The sequence below is a fragment of the Ambystoma mexicanum genome, chromosome 3p, assembly GCF_040938575.1.
Source record: "Ambystoma mexicanum isolate Mex_15411 chromosome 3p, UKY_AmexF1_1, whole genome shotgun sequence".
NCBI classification, from domain to species: domain Eukaryota; kingdom Metazoa; phylum Chordata; class Amphibia; order Caudata; family Ambystomatidae; genus Ambystoma; species Ambystoma mexicanum.
Genome location: NC_090925.1, coordinates 941,518,588 through 941,541,351, shown reverse-complemented (window position 1 = coordinate 941,541,351; position 22,764 = coordinate 941,518,588). Strand labels below are relative to the sequence as shown.

General features: G+C 50.6%; 1 protein-coding gene across 3 annotated transcripts in view; it reads right to left on the bottom strand.

Annotated features, from left to right (window-relative positions):
- The window catches only part of PHF20 (PHD finger protein 20), a 2,392,123-nt gene that overhangs the window by 1,703,564 nt on the left and 665,795 nt on the right, over positions 1–22,764 (bottom strand). The gene's annotated exons all lie outside the window — the stretch shown is intronic.

Here is a 22,764-nt window from a genome sequence, read left to right as displayed (position 1 = left end):
AATACTCTGTTCTGAGCCTCCTCAATCGCTGGCAGGCCAAGTCACACCCCTACCGGGTACTGCTTGAGGTAGCACAGTGCCGAATTTCAGCTGCCACTGAAGAACTAAAAGCAGCGACAAGCTTTTTACATTTCTTTCTTGTAAAATCACTTTCTATGACACTTTCAGCCATTAACCGAGAAGGAAATGTTTATAGTAATAGGTTTATTTTGTGCACTGCTAGAGTTTTACATGGGGGAAAGAATATGCATGGTCTTGCTCATTTTAAAGCACAAAACAAAAACGTTTCTATATACATTTTTATTAAACTGCTTAAACTATTTTTCTGCGGCTCATTCGATTTAACATCCAAATAGATTCTATATTGATTATATAAATCAGCATCTAGAAGATTTCGTACATTAGATGAAGCAAGAGGCCTGGTAGAAGGAATAAACTAGAACATAGCATACGTAAACAGGATATTGCAAGCCATCTCAGAGTTCTGCGACCTTATAAACAAACTCCTCATTGACTTGGAATCGTCTAACAACCTACGGTAGTGGGTACTTTATCCCATATATATTGTATGCTTATGAGACAGCTGAAGTGCGATTAAGGAGGAATAAGGAATACGTTACTTACCTGTAATTCCTGTTCTCCAGTATTCTTGTCTTTCAGGGATTCACATGCTCTTAAATACTCCCCGTCGTCAGGCTGGGGATCCTCAGTAACATTAAAGCAGTTTACCTTTAACATTTTTAACTGCTCACTTTAGTGCTCTATTGGAGTCATTTTGGGTCAGAGTGCCCAGAGCCAATTAGACCGGTCCCCTTAGCTCCACCACTGGTGGCCATCTTCAGATTTGTTAACGCATTTAACATGGCAGTAAAAACCAAGAAAAGCCAGGGAGTGATAGGATGGAGGGTTGCATGTGAATCCATGAAAGATACCAATGCTGGAAAATAGGAGTTACAGGTAAGTAACTATCCTTCTCCAGCATTGGCTCTTCGATAGATTCACAAGCTCTTGGATAAAATTGCACAGCAGTATATATACACAACCAAAACAGGCGAAGGCACATCTCAACATAAATAAGCAACTCCGCTCATGCGAACAGGTTGCGAAGCACTGCCTAGACCTCCAGGTGGCTGCCCTGAAGACATCGAGCAGGGGGGGAACATCGGACAGGAATGCCGTAGTAAAAGTCACAGCTCTCATCTAGTGTGATCTTGGTCTTCCTGGAAGGGGCCTGTTGGCCAGACGATGGCAGTGGGTAATGCACGTCAACAGTCACCTCACAATGGAAGACTTTGAAAGGGTGTTGCCCTTGCAGACCAGTCCGAAGGCAACAAACGAGCCACATAGAACTTTAGGGCACGGGTGACACCTAGAGAGTGTAAGGGTGACTCAGTCAGAGACGGAGAGCCAAACAACATCAGCAAAATCAGCCGTTCATTAAGGTGGAATACAGAAGGGACTTTCGGCATGAAGGAAGGGTTTGTAAAATGAACCAGCTTAGATTTATTTTATTTTATTGTTTGCTTGTTAGGCGCTTATAAAATAAGAAAATACTGTTTAAAAGTGACCACAGGGCAAGGGAGAGAGCAGGAGAGGGAGATCTATTAAAGTACATTAAAAATACAATATATAAGAGCAGTCGGGGTTGGGGGAGTGAGGGACAGGATTAACCTACTACTATGCCTTGTGAGTATTCAGTGCAGCAAGGAAGAAGGCAGGGGGTCAGTGTTGTGGAGTGTGAGCTCATGGGTTGAGTTCTGCCCAGCCTGGAGCCGCAAGTGGTGTAAGTGCAAGCCACCAGGGCGGAGGGTTTAAGTGCAAGTGCAGATAGACAGGAGCTGGGCCGATTGGGTGCGGGAGGTCAGAGCACAGTGGATGAATAAGGGCCGAGGAGACAAATCGCAGCATCTGTGGGATTAGCAGGGAAGAGTAGAAGGGAAGGAGGAGGTAAAGAGGAGAGTCTTAAGGAGCTTCTGGAATTTAAGAAGATCCTGCTTAAGGCGCAGAGGGAGGGGTAGGCTGTTCCATGGGAGGGAGCCAGATGAGGAAAGCAAACGACCACCTGCCCCCTGTTTAGCAAAACGCTTTACACAAAGTTAGAGCCAGAGGAGCGGAGTGTTCTAGAGGGGGAAGTATTGAATAAGATAAAGTTGAAGATAGTGTGGTCCCCGGGCCCAGACCGTCTTGTGGACGATGCAGAGGAATTTTAATTTAATCTGTTCAGCAACCGGGAGCCAGTGGAGACGTTTTACTGAAGGAGAGATGCAGTCCCTGGGCTTAAGGCAAAGAATAAGTCTCGCTGCCCTATTCTGGATTAGCTGGAGGGGTTGCAGAGTGGAAGATGGTAGATTCAGGAGGAGGCTATTGCAATAGTCAAGCCTAGAAAGAACCAGGGCTTTGGTCACAACGAGCCTCTGTGGGAAATTGAGAAAAGGGAGAACTCCTTTGAGAAGAAAGAGCTGAAAGTGGGACTTCTTAGCAATATCCTGAGTGTGAGGGAGGAAGGAGAGAGAGGAGTCGAAGTTGACTCCAAGGTTTCTGGCTTCAGAAGAGGGCGCAGGGGGAGAGCCCAAAGAGGAAGGCCAGGGTGAAGGGAAGAAGGAGGGAGCAGGGGTCCTGATGGGAAGGATCTCAGTTTTACAGGCGTTGAGGCAGAGATCATTGGCGGTGCGCTAGGACTGGATGGCAGTTTGGCAGTCAGAGATGTTGGAGGGTGCAAAAGGGTTGGCAGGGAGTTTGAAAAAGAGCTGTGTGTCATCTGCGTAACACTGGAAGTTGGAGGAGAAGGAGGAGATGAGGCAGGCAAGCAGAGCAAGGTAGATGTTAAAGAGCCAGGGGGAGAGGATAGAACCCTGGGGGACACCTCAGGTGGAGAGGGAAGTAGGAGAAGAGAAAGTGCCCAGGATGACTTGGGAAGAGTGGTTCTCGTTCCGAGAAACCAAGGCTATCGTGGAGCCTTTCTATGAGGATGGAATGGTTGACTGTGTCAAAGGCAGAGGAGAGATCGAGAAGGATAAGGACAGCTGGGGAGTTGGAGTCCAGAGATGCGAGCAGTTCTTCAGAGATATTCAGAAGGGCTGTTTCCATGCCTCTGGATGCTCGGAATCCAGATTGATGGTCGTAGAGACCACCAACAAGTTCAGTGTGTGAGTTGAGTAGGGGCAAAACCAACTTCTCCACCATTTTCCCCAGGACGCGGGTGAGGGAAATAGGGTGGTAGTTGGCAGGCCAGGCAGAATCTGATGAAGCTTTTTTCAGGAGTGGGCACACAAGGGAGTGCTTAAGTGAGGAGGGGAAAGATCCTGTGACGAAAGAGTGATTGCAGAAATCAGTGCAAGCAGTGGCAAGAGAGCCAATGATATAATTGATGGTTCTGGATGAGCAGGTGGAAAACTGCTTAGAAGAGGCCTTCATGGAGCGGACAATTCTGGTAACTACTTCAGGTGTGATGGGGGAAAAAGGGCAGAGGAGGGAGGGGGATGGAGGTGAGGAGTTGTGGGACGTCTTATGAGGGAGATTAGCAAGGGTTGTAGGGATGTCCTAGGTTTTGGAGGCAAAGTATGAGGCCAGTGCATTGCAGAGGTCCTGGGAGGGAGGAGGGGAGGAGGAGACTAAGGAGGGGTTGGCTAGTCCTCTGCAGATCTTGAAAAGTTCAGCCATGTTATTGGATGCACCGGAAACCTGTGCCTAAATGTGGGCTTGTTTCTTGGCACTGGTGCAGTGTCTGTATTGCCTTTGGATCAGACGGCAGGCCAGTCTGTCAGAGGATGAATCTGAGGTTCTGCTGCCCTGCATCTACGTTTCAGGGTCGCAAGTTCGGTGTCGTACAAAGTGTTACGCCTAGAGGCAGGTTTCAGGCGGAACCTCTCTAGTGGGGCAAGAATGTCAAGAGTATTGGTGATGGAAAGGTGGAGGTTGCTGAGGGCAGAGCCAGAGGGATGAAGGTGGAAGCGAAGGCAGCCACAGACACTCGTTTCATCGGGCGGATGTTAGCGAACGAGGTTGGTGGGACTTACAGGTGGAGTGGGGGAGGAGGGCGGTCAGGCAGCCAAGTGGACTCAAGTGGGAGGAGAGGAGAGAATGGTCAGACCACGAGATGAAATCTGAAGTAGGGAGGTTTGCAGGAGAGGTCCTGCAGTTCGCCCACCCATCTGGCTGAATTAACGGCAATTAGGCATGCCAATCAAAAGGTTGATAGGCCTTCAATAAACGCCCCCAAACTGCTAGCCCAAATGGTAAGTGCAAATGTTGTGATTTCATTTTGTACCATGTTAGCCGGGCTGCATAGTAAAGGGAACTGTGGCATACAACCCGCATGCCAACACATTCTGTGAAGTAACAAGAGAAAGGGTGGTTCCCTTTATCCTTGCTCCCTAAATAGCGTATATAATCTGAGTTCTACAGTAAGCAAAAAACCACAACACATTTCTAAGCCATGATATCCTCTTGTGTTTAATTCAATTCAAAGGCAATTAAGTTGGTTATTAAGTAATTTGTTGTATAAACCAAATGATTATCATAAAATCTAGTTATCCAATCATTAGTCACAAAATCACAGATTCCCACTTAAGTTTTGGTGAGTTTTCATTGACAGAAGAAAATCTTATGGCAGGTTTATACACTTGATCACTGCCAACAGTATGGCACATGTGTTGCACCCTAACAAAAGGGCTTTATCAAGGCTAACTCTTTGTTGTAAAACAGTAATATTACAATTCAAAGTCAGTTCACCCTAATTTCAGTATCAGCAACAATATATCATGCAAAATATTACAGATTCTCGTAGTTATTGGTCTGTGCTGCAACCTCAAATTAAATGCATTAATTCCGTGAGTATGTATTCCATGTTGGCGATCAATGAATACGTACCAAAACTTGAATAGGAACCAATAATCTTGTGACTAAGGATTAGATAGATTAGATAACTAGATTGTATAACAATCATATGGTTTATGCAACAAATTGCTAACTAACTGGCTTCATTACCTTTGAAATGCAGTAAACGCGAGAGGCTATGGCTTAGACATGTACATTTTTTCACTTACCATAGAACTCAGATTTAGGGTTGCAAGGGTAAAGGGAACCACCCATTTCTCTTAAAACTGAACTAGGAATGCCATCTTCCAGGAGAGAAACTTCAAAGGAGAGGAAAGCATTGAGTTCCCAAGCTGCAGCAGGGGGCTTCAACAGGAGGAAACACCTGAATCATTTCCTAGAGGAATTCCTTCAGCAATCTATGCAAACAAATGGAAGGTCAACCTGATGTCCGCGTGTAGCTGGAAATGGCTGCTAAATGCACCTTGACAGAAGAGTGTGCCAAACAAACTTTTGGCAAAAGAGTTGCAGCCTGAACATGCAGCGGATCCAGGTGCTGAGTTGCACACCACATGGTAAAGCGTTTCCATTTGCTTCTGTAGCAGGCCAACATAGATGTTGCTCTTGCACTGGCCAGGATTCTTTTGCCTTCTGGAGGTACTGGAATGCCTCCAGGTTCTAGGGCTGCAGGAGCCAGGCCATCAAATTGAGGGATGCTGGGTCCTGCTATAGCACTGACCCGCCTTCTCTGAAGGCAGGACAGGGAGCGGGGGCAATCTGATGTAGGGAGCCACTGACGGGTCAATTTCAGAGTAGCAAATTTCCTGCGGCCAGGCCGGCGTTATCAGGATCATTGTGCAGCTATTACGTTTATGTGTGCTGAAAACTTGAGGTAGCAGAGCGATCGGGCGCCCAAAGTAAAGGAGCTGTCCTTCCCACGGAAATGAGAACACGTCCGCAAGGCTCACGGCTTGGGGAAACTGGCTCGCAAACTTGGTGCATTATCTGTTGGTCGCTGTAGCAAACTGGTTGATTTCCGGACGCCCCCACTTGGAGAAGAGACAGAACTTGGCTCTGCTGAAGCTCACATTCGTGGCAGGACCAGAGTTCCCTGCTGAGCAAATCTGCTATTGTATTCTGGATCCCTGGCAGGTGGAAGGCAATTACAAACATGCTGTACGCTGCGAGGAATCTGAGGGTGTCCCCGCTACTTTCCCCAAAATATCCTCTTCCAAGGTGGCCAGGGAAAGGCCGTTGCTATCGGATCCTGATCCTAAGGGTGGATATGAGAGGGAGGACTACCTGGGTGGAGGAGACTGGGGAGTGAGGATGATGCACAGTATCCCCCCATTTCCCTTTTATAAGAAGTCTGACATCCCTCAGGACCTTGTAGGCCATTAACAGTCCCTTCCATATTTTTCCAGTAGATAATTTCTCAGTAAACACCAGTCAGGCACTAGGCGGGGGGACAAGGACACATGGACAGACACACACACACGGACAGACAGACAGAGACAGACACACACACACACCTGAAAGAATGCGCGTATGGTTGAATACCGATCTGATTGAAAGCAGTTGTATGGAATTTCCTGATATAAGGAATTGTGTTACTTGAGAGAACAAGCATTGGCAAGAGCCATAAGAATATATGAAAGTGCAACTAGTGAATCATGGCAAAACAAGCAATGGTAAAGCATCATGAGGATGTGAAATGAGAATAAACCAAGCACCACTGTAGAGCTGAAAAAGTGGCAACATGTATATAAAGAAGCAATTAAGATATGTTGGCTGCGTGACCTGTAGTGGGTGGACCGTGTGGTCCGACGACTGTGCCTAAACCCAGTACACCCATCTATGGAAAAGCCACTTAAATCACCCACAAAGAACCTTGTGATTGAATATAAAAGGAAATTGTGTGTGTTCTGAAATTAAAGAACTGAACTCTATGGAATTAGTGAAAGGTAACCAAACCAGAAGAGCTAGGAAGTTTCCCAAGGAATTGTGTTGTTTTGGAAAGTTGAAAAGACTTGAATGCTTGGGGCAGGAACGCCTTTATGAACTGTGAACTATTGTGCACCGTGGGGAAGGGAAACCTTTTATTTGAACACTTCTCATTGTGATGCTGGCATCCTGACACACTGTATACAAAACGGTGTGAGGCCAAGTATAGGTTTTGGACACGTTGAAAGATAGATCACACCAATTTGTCGGTGGTGATGTTTCTCCATTGTGCAACAAAGTTGGCAAGCCGCCTCCCTAATCAGGTGCTGAAGTGGGGAGGTCGGGGCAATGGCCTGGTAAGGTCTTTTTCGACACTTGAATTCTGGAGGAAGCTCTGCATCGTCACTGGTTTCCTCTACGAGACAGACCTTTCCTTATAACCCTCCTGGGTGGTGCTGGTGCGGGTGGTTTGTGGATGGTAGGATGACCTGTAGTCTCTGTTAGTCTTTGTCTTTGAAAACCTTGCTTTGCAACCTCTTTTTAAATCTGCCTGTCTCTACTCTCTGCCCACTGCAACTCAATGAAAACAGGACTGCAAGACTTGTCCTTGGCCTTAAGGCCAGGGATCGTATCTCTCCAGGACTGAAATCTCTGCAATGGCTCCCAGTGGCGGCGAGGATTACGTTCAAAACCCTCTGCATTGTCCACAAGGCTCCTGGCGCCTGGAACCTCAATACCTTCAACTCTCTCTTCCTAAGCATCTTCCTTCTCAAGCTCTTCGTTCATCCGCCTGCAACTCTCTCAGGGTCAGTCACTTCTCCAAGCAGCGAGTTGGTGGTAGATCTTTCTTCTGCTGGGGCCTCCCTCTGGAACTGCCTCCCTGCCTCTCTGAAACTTGAGGAGAACCATCTCGGGTTGCAGAAGCACTTCAAGACCTTCCTCTTTACTTCTGCTTTCTCGCCTCCTCACCCCTGCTGATCTCCTGGCTGAATCTGAAACTGCACTGGTTACCCACTGATCTCGGGCCCAGGTCCCCTACCCGCCATTTGCACACCCGCACTGCCCCCCTGGCAACCCTTGCACTCAGTGACTGTTTCTGTACCCCTACAGCCCCTACTAGTACTTGACCCCGGATGTCTGCACTTACCAACAGCTGGCCACACTTTTATTTATTGTCTTTATTTATTTCACTGTTGTCCACTACACTGCCCCCTCCACCCCGCACTTTTCCCCTCCCCTGCACTTGCGCAATGTCAATGTCACCTGGCCTAGTATGATCAATGTCTGTCTTCCCTCTGTTTCCCCTCCCTTGCCCCGTTGCGCCTTGAAACACTTGTGTATAGACGCGTTATAAATACAATATCATATCATATCATACCTGAGCGAAAGGACTGGCGCTGTTTCAGGGTCTGCCTTGATGGCCTGCAGGGTCTCATTAACTTTCTTTCCAAAAGAGGTCGATGCAGTCAAAAGGCATATGAACCACCAACTGAACCTCCGGCTGGAAGTTGGTGGTCTTCAACCACCCTTGGCGGTGTAACACTGCCCCATTACCCATCTGGCTTAATCCCATATTGGCGGTGTCCTAGGCAATAGAGATGGCATGATCCGCTCCTGCTTCCCATCATGTAGAAGTGTAAGCGCCTCATCCCGCTTGTCATCTGGGAGAAAATCCAGTATTGGCCCTAGCTTGAACCAGAGTTCACAGTCGTAGCAGGAGAGAATTGCAAGCAAGTTAGCCGCCTTGATGGTTGTCGCAGCTGTAGAAATGACCCTCTAGCCAAACAAGTCTAGTTGTTTGCCCTCTTTATCTGAAGGAACCATACAAGGAGATGAAATATTGGCAGAACGCTTACGGGCAGCTACAGGGACAAAAGAGTCTGGGCAAGGTTGTGCACACAGGCATTTGAGCACAGAGTGAGACTATTTTTTCTCGAAGCAACCCTTTTTGTGGGGCTCCAAAAACTGATCACTAGGAGGCTGTTCTTCCAAATATCCTCAAGCACTGCAGGGCTACCATTGATATTCTGGCAGATTCCCACTGTTGGTAAAGGAAACCTTCCTTCTTCTCATCAGTTAAAAGATTAAAAAGCTCTACAGCTCGTGGCATGAGGCATGAAAGAAGCCAATGTCGTCAGGAGGCTTATCTCTTGGCGGTGGGCCTGCTGACTCACTGTCACCTGGCACTAGATCTTCGAACTCATCTATAGAATGCATGCCTGGAGAACCATCTGTTGGACAGAGGTCGGTGTCTAGATCTGTCAGGGTGACTGGTGGCCAAAGTGGAGCCTCTGGAAGAGGTGCCGAGGGTGGAGGAGGAACCTGGTCTTCCCTTGCAGGGAACCCGCAGGGTTGTGCTAGGAAGGCAACGGTTGAGCAGGAAGCCGTTGCTGGAGCACTGAAATAATTGTAATGTGGATAGGATATCCATTGACAGCTCTTGAGCCGGAAGGTGCAAGAGCCTGGGGAGGCTCGAAAGGTATACCCATCGGACAGTTGCCACTGGAGAAGGTTGAGTAGGACCTTGAGGGAGAGGATGGCCTTGCTTCAGTGGAGCCGGTGGCAGCTTGTCAGCAACAGGAGGCACAGCTTCTTCCTGATCTTTCCCAGAGGAGACAACCTCAGGCACATCCACGTCTGAATGAGCACACTGCTGTAGTAGCTGCTCAGGAGGGGCCATGGATGGACAGGGGACTGCAGGTGGTGCATAGGTAGTCAGTAAAAACAGTGGCTGAGCACAAGTTGGCCTGGGAAGGTAAGACAATGAAGACACAACATCCCTGTCCACATCAACTACCTTTGACAAAGTGGCGACTGAGGGCCTTTGAACAAGCGTCAATGATGCAGATGTGCTCGTCGACAGGTGGCAACGAAGATTTAGACGTAGACGATGATTTGGTCGCTGACAATGATTTGGTCGTCCATGGGACGGAATGCATTTGATCGCAGAGGTAGTTAGATTGGTCATCGACGAGATGATCGACAGGATGATTGTCGATGGGGACTTTAACCGACTGTGGGTTGTAGATGACAATAGCCTAGATGGAGGATCTACCGTTGTGGGCGAGCGTTGCTTTTCTGAAGAATGCTTTGAGGACAAAGCTGCCGGTGAAGGTGTTCTCGGGGTGACCGCAGGCATAGTTTGAGAAGTCAATGACATCGTCGACAAGGGAGCAGCCCGAGCGTTTGATCCATGTCCCTTTATAGCTCTCTTCCCAGAAAGAGTATTCGTCGGACCTCGACTTCTTCGAAGAGGGGGTGCCTGCTAGTGGTCCTCTGTGACTGACAGAGACATAACTATGGATAGAGGCCGATTCAGAGGCCCTAGCACCATCATTCAACCATGCTACTAACCTGCAGTTGAGGTTTTTGCATGTCTTGGATGAGAACCACTGGCAGATGGTACAGTTGGTCAAGTCGTGGTCCCAGTACATACAGTAAGGAACAAGTTACTTACCTGTAACTGTTGTTCTCCAGCATGGGTCTGGCATGGATTCACATGCTCATGAATATTCCCCGTCGTCAGGCTGGGAATACTCGGTAAAGAAAAAATCAGTATCAATTTTGTTTCTGATCTGTCTTTCGTAGTAGTAACCAATCAATGATCTCTGCGTCATACTGACCACAGCCAATGACTGCCCTCTACCTAAGCCCCGCCCCTGGCAGCCATCCTCAGATTTGGTAGCACGTGAAGTGGCAGGATGACCAAGTGAAGAGCCGCAGAGGGGTAGGCGGGAGGGTTCGCATGTGAATCCATGCCAGACCCATGCTGGAGAACAACAGTTACAGGTAAGTAACTTGTTCCTTCTCCAGCATGGGGTCTGGCATGGATTTACATGCTCATGAATAAAGAATACATAGCAGTACACACATGCACAACCACGGGAGGTGGCAAAGGCTCAACATTAAGCATTACATCAAACTCAACATTAAGCAATTCTTACCTCCTCACCAGGCTCACCTTAGGCGAACAGGTTGCGCAGCACTGCTTGGCCGACCCTGGACTCCTCCCTGGAATCCCGATCGACGCAGTAGAATTTCGTGAAGGTGTGCATCGACCTCCACGTAGCAGCCCTGCAGATGTCCAGCAAGGGCACACCAGATAGGAACGCCGTGGTAACTGCGACCGCTCTGGTGGAATGGGCTCTCGGACGGCCAGGCAGCGGTCGGTTTGCCAACCGATGACAGTACATGATACAGCCGGAGAGCCATCTGGAAATGGAGGCCTTTGAGAGAGCCTTCCCCTGATTAACAGGTCCAAAGTTCACAAGAAGTTGTGACGTCTTCCGAAAACACTTTGTGCGGTCCACGTAGAACTTCAGCGCTCTAGGCACATCCAGCGAGTGCAAAGTCCTTTCGGCCGGCGACGAAGGCGACGGGAAGAAAACAGGCAACACCAAGGGTTCGTTGAGGTGGAAGTCCGACGGCACCTTGGGCATGAAGGAGGGGTGCATCCTGAGTACTACTCTCGTGTCGTGAAAAGTCAAGTACGGGGGCTTGCAGGAAAGGGCCTGGATCTCTCCCACTCTTCGTGCGGATGTGATGGCCACAAGAAACGCTGTTTTCCACAACAAGAAATTCAACGGAGCCGAGTGCAGAGGCTCGAACGGAGGTCGCATGAGCTTGGTCAGCACCACGTTGAGCTCCCACGCCGGGGCCGGAGCCTTCACCGGCGGGAACGATCTGAACAGTCCCTTCATGAATTCTTTCACCAGACGATGAGACCACAAAGACGTCCGCCCCGTGGTTCTGGTGTATCGGGAGATCGCAGCAAGATGAATCTTGATGGACGCGTGCGCCAGTCCAGCCTTGGCCAGCGTCAGAAGGTACGGCAGTACCTGGGGGGCCGTAATCCGTAGAGGGTTAATCTTCTGTGCGTGGCACCAGACAGAGAACCTCTTCCATTTGTGTCCATAGCATTTAAGAGTTGAGGACGCCCTGGCCTTTGCAAGAACCTCTCTGCAGTCGGCCGGTATGTCGTATCCTCCAAACTCTAACGCTGCCGGAGCCAGGCCTGCAAGTTCAGCGACTTTGGGTCGTGATGGAGGATGGCGCCTCCTTCCCTGGAGAGAAGATCCGCGTCCACTGGCAGCTTGATTGACGGGGACGCTGACAAGTCCAGAAGGTCCGGGAACCATATCTGCCTCGGCCACGCAGGTGCGACGAGGATCATCCTGCACCGTGACCACTTGAGCTGGTTGATGAGCCGGATCAGCAATGGCAATGGAGGGAACGCGTATAGAAACAGGCCCTCCCAGGGGAACGAGAAAGCATCGCCCATGCTCCTCGGCTGGGGAAACCTGCTGGCGAACCTCCGGCACTTGGAGTTTGTCGCCGTCGCGAACAGATCGATCTGGGGAGTGCCCCACCGTCGGAAGAGGCGGTCCACTAGATCCTGTCGTAGTTCCCACTCGTGGCACGAGCGGAGCTCTCTGCTGAGCGAGTCAGCGATGGTGTTTTTTATCCCTGCCAGATGAAACGGCACCAGAAACATCCCTTGGGCGACGGCCCAATGCCACAGATCCTGCGTCTCCTTGGACAGGGCTGGGGATCTGGTACCGCCCTGCTTCCTGATGTAGAACATGGTGGTGGTGTTGTCGGTGAAGATCCTCATCAACTTGCCCTTGAGGGACGGAAGAAAGGACCTGAGGGCCCAAAACACTGCACGGAGCTCCAGGACGTTGATATGGAGGGACTTCTCCGTCGGAAGCCAAAGGCCTCTCGCGTGCAGATTTTCGGTGTGCGCTCCCCACCCTTCCAGGGAGGCATCCGTGGTCACTGTCTCCTGGTGGCCGGGGGTCTGGAAGTCCATGCCTGCCGTCAGATGCGCGCGGGTGCCCCACCACCGGATCGCTCGTCGGAAACTCTCGTCGAGTGTGATCCTCTCCTCGAAGCTGCCCGTCGTCTGGATCCAACGCGCATCCAGGAACTCCTGCAACGGGCGCATCCGGAGCCTGCACAGGCGGATGAGATAAATTCAAGAAGACATCATTCCGAGGAGGGACTTGATGGACCTCATCCGGGCCGCGTCCGCAGCCAGCATCCGCTGCACCTTGCCCAAGATGGCCCTCGTCCTTTCCTCCAATGGAGAGGCCAGAAGCGACACTGTGTCGAGCTTCGCTCCCAGAAACAGTGCGTCTTGCGCGGGCACCAGGTGGGACTTGGCGTAGTTTATGGAGAATCCCAGGTCCGTGAGTAGTTGGACGGTCCTTGCAGTGTGCTCCACGGCGAGCTCCTTCGTCTTTGCTCGGATGAGCCAGTCGTCCAGGTAGGGGTAGACGTGGATCCCCTCTTGGCGCAGCTGCGCCGCCACCGGTGTGAGGCACTTGGTGAACACCCTGGGTGCCGACCTCAATCCAAAGGGAAGGGCTTTGAACTGGTATGACGCCCTTGGACCACGAACCTGAGAAACTTTCGGTGTCCCTTTAGGATGGGAATATGGAAGTAGGCATCCTCCAAATCCAACGACGACAGGAAATCGCCCTCCTCCAGTTGACCCAGGACGTGTTGGAGGGTGACCATCCGGAACTTCTGTGCCTTGATGAATTTGTTCAGTCGTCGTAGGTCCAGGATGGGACGCCATCCTCCCGTCTTCTTCACGAGGAAGTATCTTGAGTAAACTCCGGAGCCCCGAAGCCTCTTTGGGACGAGCTCGATGGCGCCCTTCTTGAGCATCGCCTTTACCTCCAAGAGAAGTTGAGGGAGGTGATGTTCTTTCCTGGCCACAGGGGGAACGCGCGGGCACCTCTTTAGAAACTCGAGCGCGTGACCCTGGGCCAGGGCGTCCAGCACCCAACGGTCGGTGGAGATGGACTCCCACACGCTGACGAAGGTCGCCAGCTCGGCCTCCCACCGGGGTTCTGCGGTGGGGGCCCGACCCCACGGCCGGTTCAGTCCTGCTTCGACGAGGCTTTGCCGCTTTGTCCTCCTTGGCGACGACGGCGGGGTCCGCCTGACTTGCCTCGTCCCCTGTAAGCTTCCTGTGACGACGAACGGGCCGCTTGACGGTAGGTGGAAAATCCGCCGCTGGAACCTTTGGAGGCACCCTGTTTGCCTCTGCCGCTCCGAAAGGGCAGCCGCCGTTGCTGGAGAACCCCAAGAGCCCGGGCCGTCTCTGTGTCCGCCTTGATGGCCTGAAGGGAATCGTCCACTGTTTTCCCAAACAGGTTGTTTCCGTCGAACAGCATGTCCAAGACTTTGGTCTGCATGTCCTGACGGAAGTCAGTAGCCTTGAGCCATCCACGCCGCCTAAGTCACACGCCGTTGCCCAACTGACGAAATCCAGTGTCAGCGATGTCCGTCGCAATCGTAATGGCGTGGTCCGACGCCACCTCTCCTTCCTGCAAGATCTGTAGGCCTCCGCCCTCTTGTCGTCTGGTAGGAAGTCCAGCAGGGGGGCCAGTTTGTACCACAACTCCCTGTCGTAGCGGGCTACGATAGCCAAGGCGTTGGCTGCCTTAATCGTCGTCGCTGCCAACGAGATGACTCTGCGTCCCATCGTGTCTAATTTCTTTCCCTCGCCGTCCGGCGGGGAGGTCGACGTGGAGGCCGCGCCCCCCCCCCCCCGCTTTCTTCCTGGCCGCCGCGGAGACGACCGAGTCCGGGGTCGGCTGTGCCCGAAGGCACAAGCGGGCCGCGTCCGGGACCCGGTACTTCTTCTCGTACCGATCCCTTCTAGCCGGCGTCGTGGATGGGTTCTTGAGGAGGGCGAGGCCCTCTTCCCAAATATCGTCCAGTAGAGGTACAGCGAGGACCGTCTTCCTCTTGGCCTTGCGCCGTTGATAAAGGAAACCTTCCTTCTTCTCTTCCGGGCAGAGCTGGAAAAGCTCGGATGCCCTGGCGATCATGGAGTGAAACGATTCAATCTCGTCGGGCGGGGAAGCCCGGGTGGGAGGTGACGACGGGAGATCCTCGTCGTAAACCTTGTCGTCTGTACCCATCGCGGCCGTGTCAGTCCCCGTATCATCCCCACGTGTTGTGGACAGGGAGGAGGGCTGAACAGGGCGCAATGGCTGAAAAGGAGGTGGAGGATGAATCCTTCTTCTCTTAGGGGGAGGGCTCCCAGAAGGGCCTGGCTCCGGGTCCCCCGTCGGGAGCGGTTCGTCCGTTGATGGTAACGGCAGTCTCGTCCTTATCTCTGAGCATAAGGACTGTATAGCCAACAAAATGGCCGCCGAGTTGTCTTGCGGCACTGGTTGAGGGGAGTCCGACGGGCGGTCAGGACCCTCGACGTTCTTGTCGTCTCCTACGTCGGGGGTCCCTCCCGACGGGCTGGTCTTCTTCCACGCCAACGCCGTGGCTTAAGACTTCGATCAGCTCCTCCTCAGAGGTTGAGGCCGAATCCACGACGACCTCCTGCCCCCCCTTTTTCTTCTCCGTCGGAGGTTTCACGGGGGTCCTGTCGATGGGCATGAAAGAGGACTCCCTCCGCGGTGGCAGGGAGACTCTGGGCCCCGAGGTCGCCACCACTGGTGTAGCCTCCACAGGCTGAGCCAGGGCCGCCGCGACTGTCTCGATAGAGGCCTTGGCCGGGTGGATTAAGGCTTTCACCACCTTAGGTGCGCTCACCGCCTTCTCCTTGGGGGGAGGGTCACCGCCTCGCTCCCCCTCCGATGGGGCCTTCGAGCTCGACTGGGGTCTCTCCAGGAGCTTCGCCGGGTGCTCGGCCTTCCTCTTACCCGAGCCAGAGCGTTGGCTCGTGGTTGATGGCGCCGGGGAGGATGCGCCCTGCCTGGCGACCGTAGAGCCTGACCATTCGGCGCTCCCGGTGCCAGCAGACTCTCAGTGCTTGGCCTTCTGTTGGACCCCCGTCGCCGGGGCGCCCTCAAAGGTCTTAGAAGACCGCTGTGACTTCTTCTTGCCTGACGGGCTCTTTCCTTCCAGCCAGTTGGCGAGACGTTGATGGCGGTCCTTCATGGTCCGCTCCGACATATTGCCGCAAAACGCACAGTCCTTCTCCACGTGCGTCTTGTCCTCATGTAGGCAGTAAAGGCAAAGGGAGTGTTCGTCCTCCTTAAAGACATTCTGAAGCTGGCATCCAGGGCAGACCCTGAACAGCTTTCCGGGCGTCGAGCTTCCCTTCTCCTGGGCCATGTCCGAGATGGGCCTGAGAAACTTCTGGAGTCCTCCAAAAGCGTGGCTCGACGAAATCTTCACCCTTGAGGGGCGTAGACTAATCCGACACGGGTCCCCATTAATCGGATGAAGAAACGGTGAAGCTTGAGGCTCTTTTGACCGAAAAAAAGAGACATTTTTCTGAGAAAAAACGTGAAAAAAGCACTAACGCTCGAGAGCAATAGCACGAGGATCCCAACACTTGAACGTGCGGTAAAAATCTGAAGATGGCTGCCAGAGGCGGGGCTTAGGTAGAGGGCAGTCATTGGCTGTGGTCAGTATGACGCAGAGATCAGCGATTGGTTACTACTACGAAAGACAGATCAGAAACGAAACTGATACTGATTTTTTCTTTACCGAGGATTCCCAGCCTGACGACGGGGAATATTCATGAGCATGTGAATCCATGCCTGACCCCATGCTGGAGAAAGACACTTTATGAAGATCTTCGATGTAAACATTCTCAAGGTTACGTGTCGAGCAGGGCTTGAATAGGCTTGTTTTCCTTGTGTCTCATCATCCACGGACTCCTGAAGGCCTCAGACAGAAGATTGCAACTCCGGAGGCAATGGAATGGGCTGAAACCTCATCGCCGTAGGCGAAAAGCGCTGCAGCGCCAAACCAGAAGATTTGATGGAAAAAGCGAGCAAAAATAGATATAAATCATCAAATTTCTAGAAGAGAGAATTTAAGGACTCCCAATACTTAACGTGTGGTAAAAAATCAGAAGATGGCCATCAGGGGTGGAGTTCAGGGGGCCTCGCTAATTGGCTGTGGGCAGTATGACCTAAAATGACTAATAGCGCACTAAAGTGACGAGCAGTTTAAAAATGTAAAGGTAAACTGCTTTAATGTTAATGAGGACTCCCAACCTGACGATAGGGAATATTCAAGAGCATGCAAATCCATAAAAGATCCAATCCTGGAGAATAGGGATATTTGGATATACAGTTCAATGGTAAATGGACGATCACTGTCTTAATTATTGAGCTTCCCGCCATCATCGATATGGGTAGTTTTATCCAGCGTTCAACTTTTTTCAAGCACTTCCAAGAGTTTGATATAGATCTCCAACAATAACGTGTCTGATACATGTGGATATCTCAATGCCCAGGTATTTGATCCCTCCAGTTTGAGCAGAATTCTTCCCCGTTCTGACAGTGCTTGTTGTGACAGGCAATAGCTCTGATTTCCCAAATTCATATGCAGGCCTCCTACCTCTTCATAGGAATTAATATCCGCCACAATTATAGGTTAAATCTTAAGATATCTCCTATATTACATATGGAATAAGTTACTTACCTGTAACTCCTGTTCTCCGGCTCTGGTATCTTTCATAGATTCACAAGCAGTGAGTATTCCCTGTTGTTAGGCTGGGAATCCTCGGTAACCGAGCAGTACAAACTTAAACTGAAAACCTTAGTCACTTTTGTGCTCTAGTAGTCATATACTGCCCACTGCCAAGGGGAATATCTCCCTTAGCGCTCTTCTATCGGCCATCTTCAGATTTTGGCAAGCACATGGGAGTGGCAGTATAAGGCAAAGAAGAAGAGCCAGAGAGGTAGGCGGGAGGGTTGTATGTGAATATTTAAAAGATACCAATGTTGGAGAACAAGAGTTGCAGGTAAGTAACGTATTCCTTCTCCTGCATTGGATCATTTATAGATTCACATGCTGTGAACTGATTACAAAGTAGCATTAAAACATTACATACAGGCAGAAGCAAGCTACATGCAGAGAACTTAACACTAGAGACTAACCTCAAGAAAACTGGTTCCGAAGAACCGACCAGCCTACACTGGACTCTGCTGTAGAATCCCTTTTGACATAGTAGAATCTGGTGAACGTGTGCACCAACCTCCAGGTGGCTGCCTGGCCAATGTCCAGCAGCAGAATCCCAGAGAGGAAATCAGTAATAGCCACCACTATCCTGATGGATTTGAGTTTGGGGTCTGGCCGGAAGCAGCCTGCCAGCTAGGTGATGGCAAAAGGAAATGCAAGCCGCAATTCACCGAGGCACGGATGGTTTAGACAGAGCATTCCCTTGTCCAGATGGCCCAAATGTCACACACAGTTTGTCTGTTTGACGGAAAGACTTTGCACGAGCAACATTGTACTTAAGGGCACGTACTACATCCAAGGAATGTAATGACCGTTTGGCTGGTGATGCAGGCCTGCCAAAGAACACTGGTAAGACCACCAGTTCATTAAGGTGGACGGCACTTCGGCATAAACTTGGTATTAGTGCGTAGTATAACTTTAGACTTGTGAAATGTCAATAGGGCACTTTGCAAGAAAAAGCTTAGATCTCACCCACCCTCCTGGCCAACGTTATCGCTAGCAAAAAGGTGGTCTTCCAAGAGAGATGTTTGAGGGATGCCTTGTCCAAAGGCTCAAGGGGTTGTTTCATCAGCCTTGACAGGACAACCTTCAATTGCCATGCTGGAGCTGGACGTTTGACAAGCGGAAAAGACCTGAACAACCCACGAAAAACTTCTTTCACCAGCCGGTGTGACCAGAGGGAAGGGATGCCAGGTGACCGGTTGCATCTGGAAATCCGGCTAAAAAATGCACTTTGATGGAGGAGTATGCCAAACATGATTGCGCCTGGGACTGTAAATATTGTAAAATGTCCTGCAGTCGGATGGTGTGAGGCCGCAGATTTTGGCTTCTGTACCACACCTTGAAACACTTCCACTTTGCAAAGAGGAGAGAGGGACCCAAACTCTAAGAACACAGGAGCCAGGCAGTCAGATTGAGTGAGGCCGGGTACTGGTGAAGCACTGCTCCCTGGTTCCTGGATAGTAGAGCCTGGTGTGGTTTTAACCTGAGTGGAGCTGCTGACGAGACGGCGAGGTGGTCCGAGTACCAGAACTGTCTTGGTCACGCAGGGGCCACTAATATCAGTCTGCACCGATATAGTCTGAAAGTGTTCAGAACTCGTGCCACTGATGGACTGGGGGGAATGCGTACAGTAACTTCCCCTCCCACGGAAACGCAAATGCACCCCCAAGACTTGCCAGATGAGGAAACCTGCTGGCAATGTCGTAGGTTGCAAAAAGGTCCATCTCCAGCGTGCCCCAAGTCTGGAACAACTGGTGAAGTTGACCGCTGTGCAGATCCCACTTGTGGCAAGAGCACAACTCCCTGCTGAGAGACTCCAGTAGGGTGTTGTGGACACCCGGCAGGTGGAGAGGAAGCAGAAACAAACAGCGCTGCAATGCCCAATACCACTGCGTCTGAGCCTCCTTGAACAGCTGTGGGGATCTCGTCTCTCCCTACTTGCGGATGTAGAACAATGACGTGGTGTCTGTAAATATCTGTACCACCTTCCCAGTCAGCAAAGGGAGGAGACTTGAGGGCTCAAAAAATAAAGCCCTCTTTTTCAGCAGATTGATGTGCAGTAGCTTTTCGTCTTGAGACCAAAGACCCACGAGTGGGATGGACATCATGTACTTCCTCTGATGTTCCTTTCGCTGGTAAACTAGGCTCTCTTTACGCTGCCTCCCCAGTGCATGAACATCATACAAACCAGTCATGAATCCATTTCTCTACCCCTGCCCCATGTTGGCTCAAGCTCAATCTGCATTTACATGATCCATGTAGTCCCCTTCATTTCTCTTTTTTAACCTCGGCCAGAGTAGCATCGCTCTTCTCCTTTTGTCTTTGTCATGAACATGGGAGCTTCACCCTCTGCCAGTAATGTAATATTACAAATCTTGACTCACTCTTATAGATTTCATAACTGCCTAGAGCACACAACCCAACTTGAATTGAAGTCCAAAAGAATATGCCCATTACTACCGAATGTCTCTACTGGCCGATTCCTGGATGACTTGTTTCCTCATCCTTCTCCTCACAAGAGTCAACCACAGCAAGATCCTGGAAGATTTTGACTGTGCTGTCCATGGATTTGAAGCCTGGGGTCTACACGCAGCAGAGAAGCCCCCTCTACTTTGCCAAGAAATCATGGAAATGTACTACAATGTCAGGCATGGAGTAATTCTTGTCCTGAATTGGTGGGTCAGTACTATATGCCCTTCAATTACCAAGTCCTTGGACTGCCCCTCATTCAATAATAGTCCAAAAAGGGCTTGCATGCCTTTGATCTTACTCAGTTCTGGTCCTTCCTTCAGGAATCTCACCCAAACATGTTCTCTTTGCTTCCTATTTTCCAAGTCCCCCATTTTGAGCAGAACAGATGCACGACAACCTCCGTTAGTGCTGCAAGGTTGACTTCCAGCATAGTGGCTGCAGTTCCAAATAGGTCCACTCTCCCACCCAGAAAGGATATCTCGGTTTGGCTCCACTGCAAGTGTGGACCAGAGAGATGTCAGCTCCAATTTAAAACAGGTGAGGGTTTGCTTCAATATGTCCTTTGTAAAAGTGAGCTTTCAGGCTGCTGGTTGAAAGTTCTACTGTAGAACTCTCCCTCTCGGGAAGACAAGTATGTCTATTTTAGAGTTCATTCCTGTTCTGCGATCAATGCATCCTTCACTAGGGCATCAGCATATGAGTAGGACTTGTAACTAGAGTAACTTGCTTGTTCATATAGGTTTCGTAATCATGCACAAGGGAGTGATATATGTGCGCAGCGGTTGTCAATAGGCTGTTGGTGTGAATAAATCTGCAGTGTGACAGTGCGCTACTGAAGTTCAACAGAGTGCTCTAATGGCCCTTCTGTAGTTCAACCGTCAAACAAGGGCCAGCTGTCTTCATTGGCTAATCATTGGCTAATCATTCAAAACTTCACTGCAGCCTTCGTCCGCAATAAAACACCACATCGCTCAGCCGCTGCATTCATCAAGCCACAGCGTCTTGTGAGCATTCCACAGCTTCATTTGGGTTCCTGGGCTGCCTACCTCTGCCGTAGCGAACCAAGACGGGTGGGGGCACCCTACACTCAGTTCTGCCCCTAGAGAAAGGAAGCTTGGCCTCTAGGACTGGCAGACAGAGGCCCCCTCCCCACCAGGCCGCAGTGGTGCTGTGTGGCTAAGTCCTTCCAACACCACCTCCCGATAGCCACTGCGCAGATGTGTACTATCATCCACAGCCGCACGGCAGCTGGTCGCCATCTTTGAGAACCTCTGAGCCAGTCTCTCCGCAACCCAGCCTGCCTGGACTGCCATCCTGGCCACCAAGGTACTTGGCTATTTATGTTCTGTTCAGACAGTTTGGCATACTCTAAGAAGAGAAAGGTCAGAAACAATCTCCCAATAACTTTACAACATATCCAGAACAGGACTGCAAGACTTATCCTTCGCCTCAAGCCCAGGGTTCATATCTCTCCAGCTCTGAAATCTCTTCACTGGTTCCCTGTGGCTGCAATGATCAACTTCAAGACCCTCTGCATTGTCCACAAGGATTTCTGGGGCCTAGAGCTGCTTTACCTCCAACTTTCTCTTCCAAAACATCTTCCTTCACGAGTTCTCCACTCATCCACCTCCAAATCTCTGAGGGTCAGATGCTTCTCCAAGCAGAGAGTTGGGGGCAGATCTATCTCCTCAGCTGGGGCCTCCCTCTGGAACAGCCTCCCTGCCTATCTCAAACTTGAGCTGAACCACCTCCGGTTCCGGAAGTAATTCCTTCCGCTTTCTCTCTCCCCTGCTGATGCACCTGACAGCTCTGCGCACTGGCCACCCTCTGAACTCAGGGCTCCTGCATGTCCAGTTGCCCTTGCACTGCCTCCGGGCTCCTCAGCACATAAGGGTCTGTATCTGCAATCCTACAGTCCCTTCTCTCTGCACTTATGAGCCAACTTGCTGGCTGCACTTGTGAGTTAACTGCACTCCACCTTCCCCTCCCCCTGACACTTCTCACCTGCCCTCTTCCCCGCATTTGCGCAATCGGAATGACAAGGCCTAGTAAGATCTTTATTTTGTCCTCCCTTGTTTCCCCCATCTTGTCTTGTCGTGCCTAGAAACATTTTGTACAGGCGTGTTATAAATGCCACATAATATCATAACTATTGTCTAACACAGTAGCTCCAGCTGTAGATTCAAGAGCAGACAAGCAAGCAAAATCACCTCTGGAACAGGAGCAAAGCAGCAGTGCATCGGGCACACTCCAGAAGCAAATAGTGTAGCAGCAACAGGCAGCAACTCACATCATAGGAAAGGGAAGAACTTTGGATACCATGAGAAATCCAAGAACGCACCACACAGCCTCAAAGTACCCAGCACAGACCAAGTTGACACTGCATAGTCTATGCCCACGAATTAGCAGGCCATAGGCTATTCGGCATCATTAAGTATAAAGACGGCTCTGAGTTGCAGGCACGCCAATCAGCTTTGTCACTGGTCTTGCCTCTGCGTTGTCCCGCTACACCACAGACGTTATCCCAAGAAGGAGAATGAACAGTCAACATCGAATTACCTAGCATCTGGAGGCACCTAGCTGTCCGGATTAAGTGAGCACTGCATGCAATGTTCACTGAATAGCCGTTGCTAGCATTCAGAGGCTGTGAAAACGTTTTAGGAGAGTAAGGATATCTGTGGATGGGTAAATGGAGGTTTTTTTAAAGCATCAACCTTGGATATTGCACTCCTCTTTCCAAAACTATGTTTGCTGCAAATATTCTCTGATGCAGATTAACAATTGTGACAAGGCCAGTCGCCTGGTCTTGTCAGAAAAAGGCAGATTCTGTGGAGGTGTCCCAAGAAGGTACAATTCGAGGTCAAGACCTCAAGAAAAGGGAGGTCACCCCAGAGCCGGATTACCTGGATGGCAGAATGTGTGTGCAGAATTGCCATCCCTACGTTTCTGGAGCTGCTGTTGACATCAGCCAGCCTTTTTCTAAGATCTCCAGAGAAAGCCTACGGCTCAGAATTCGAGTGAGCCACTAATAGTGGTCACGGTTGGCTGCAAGCTTATGCAGCGTTCAGAGAATGT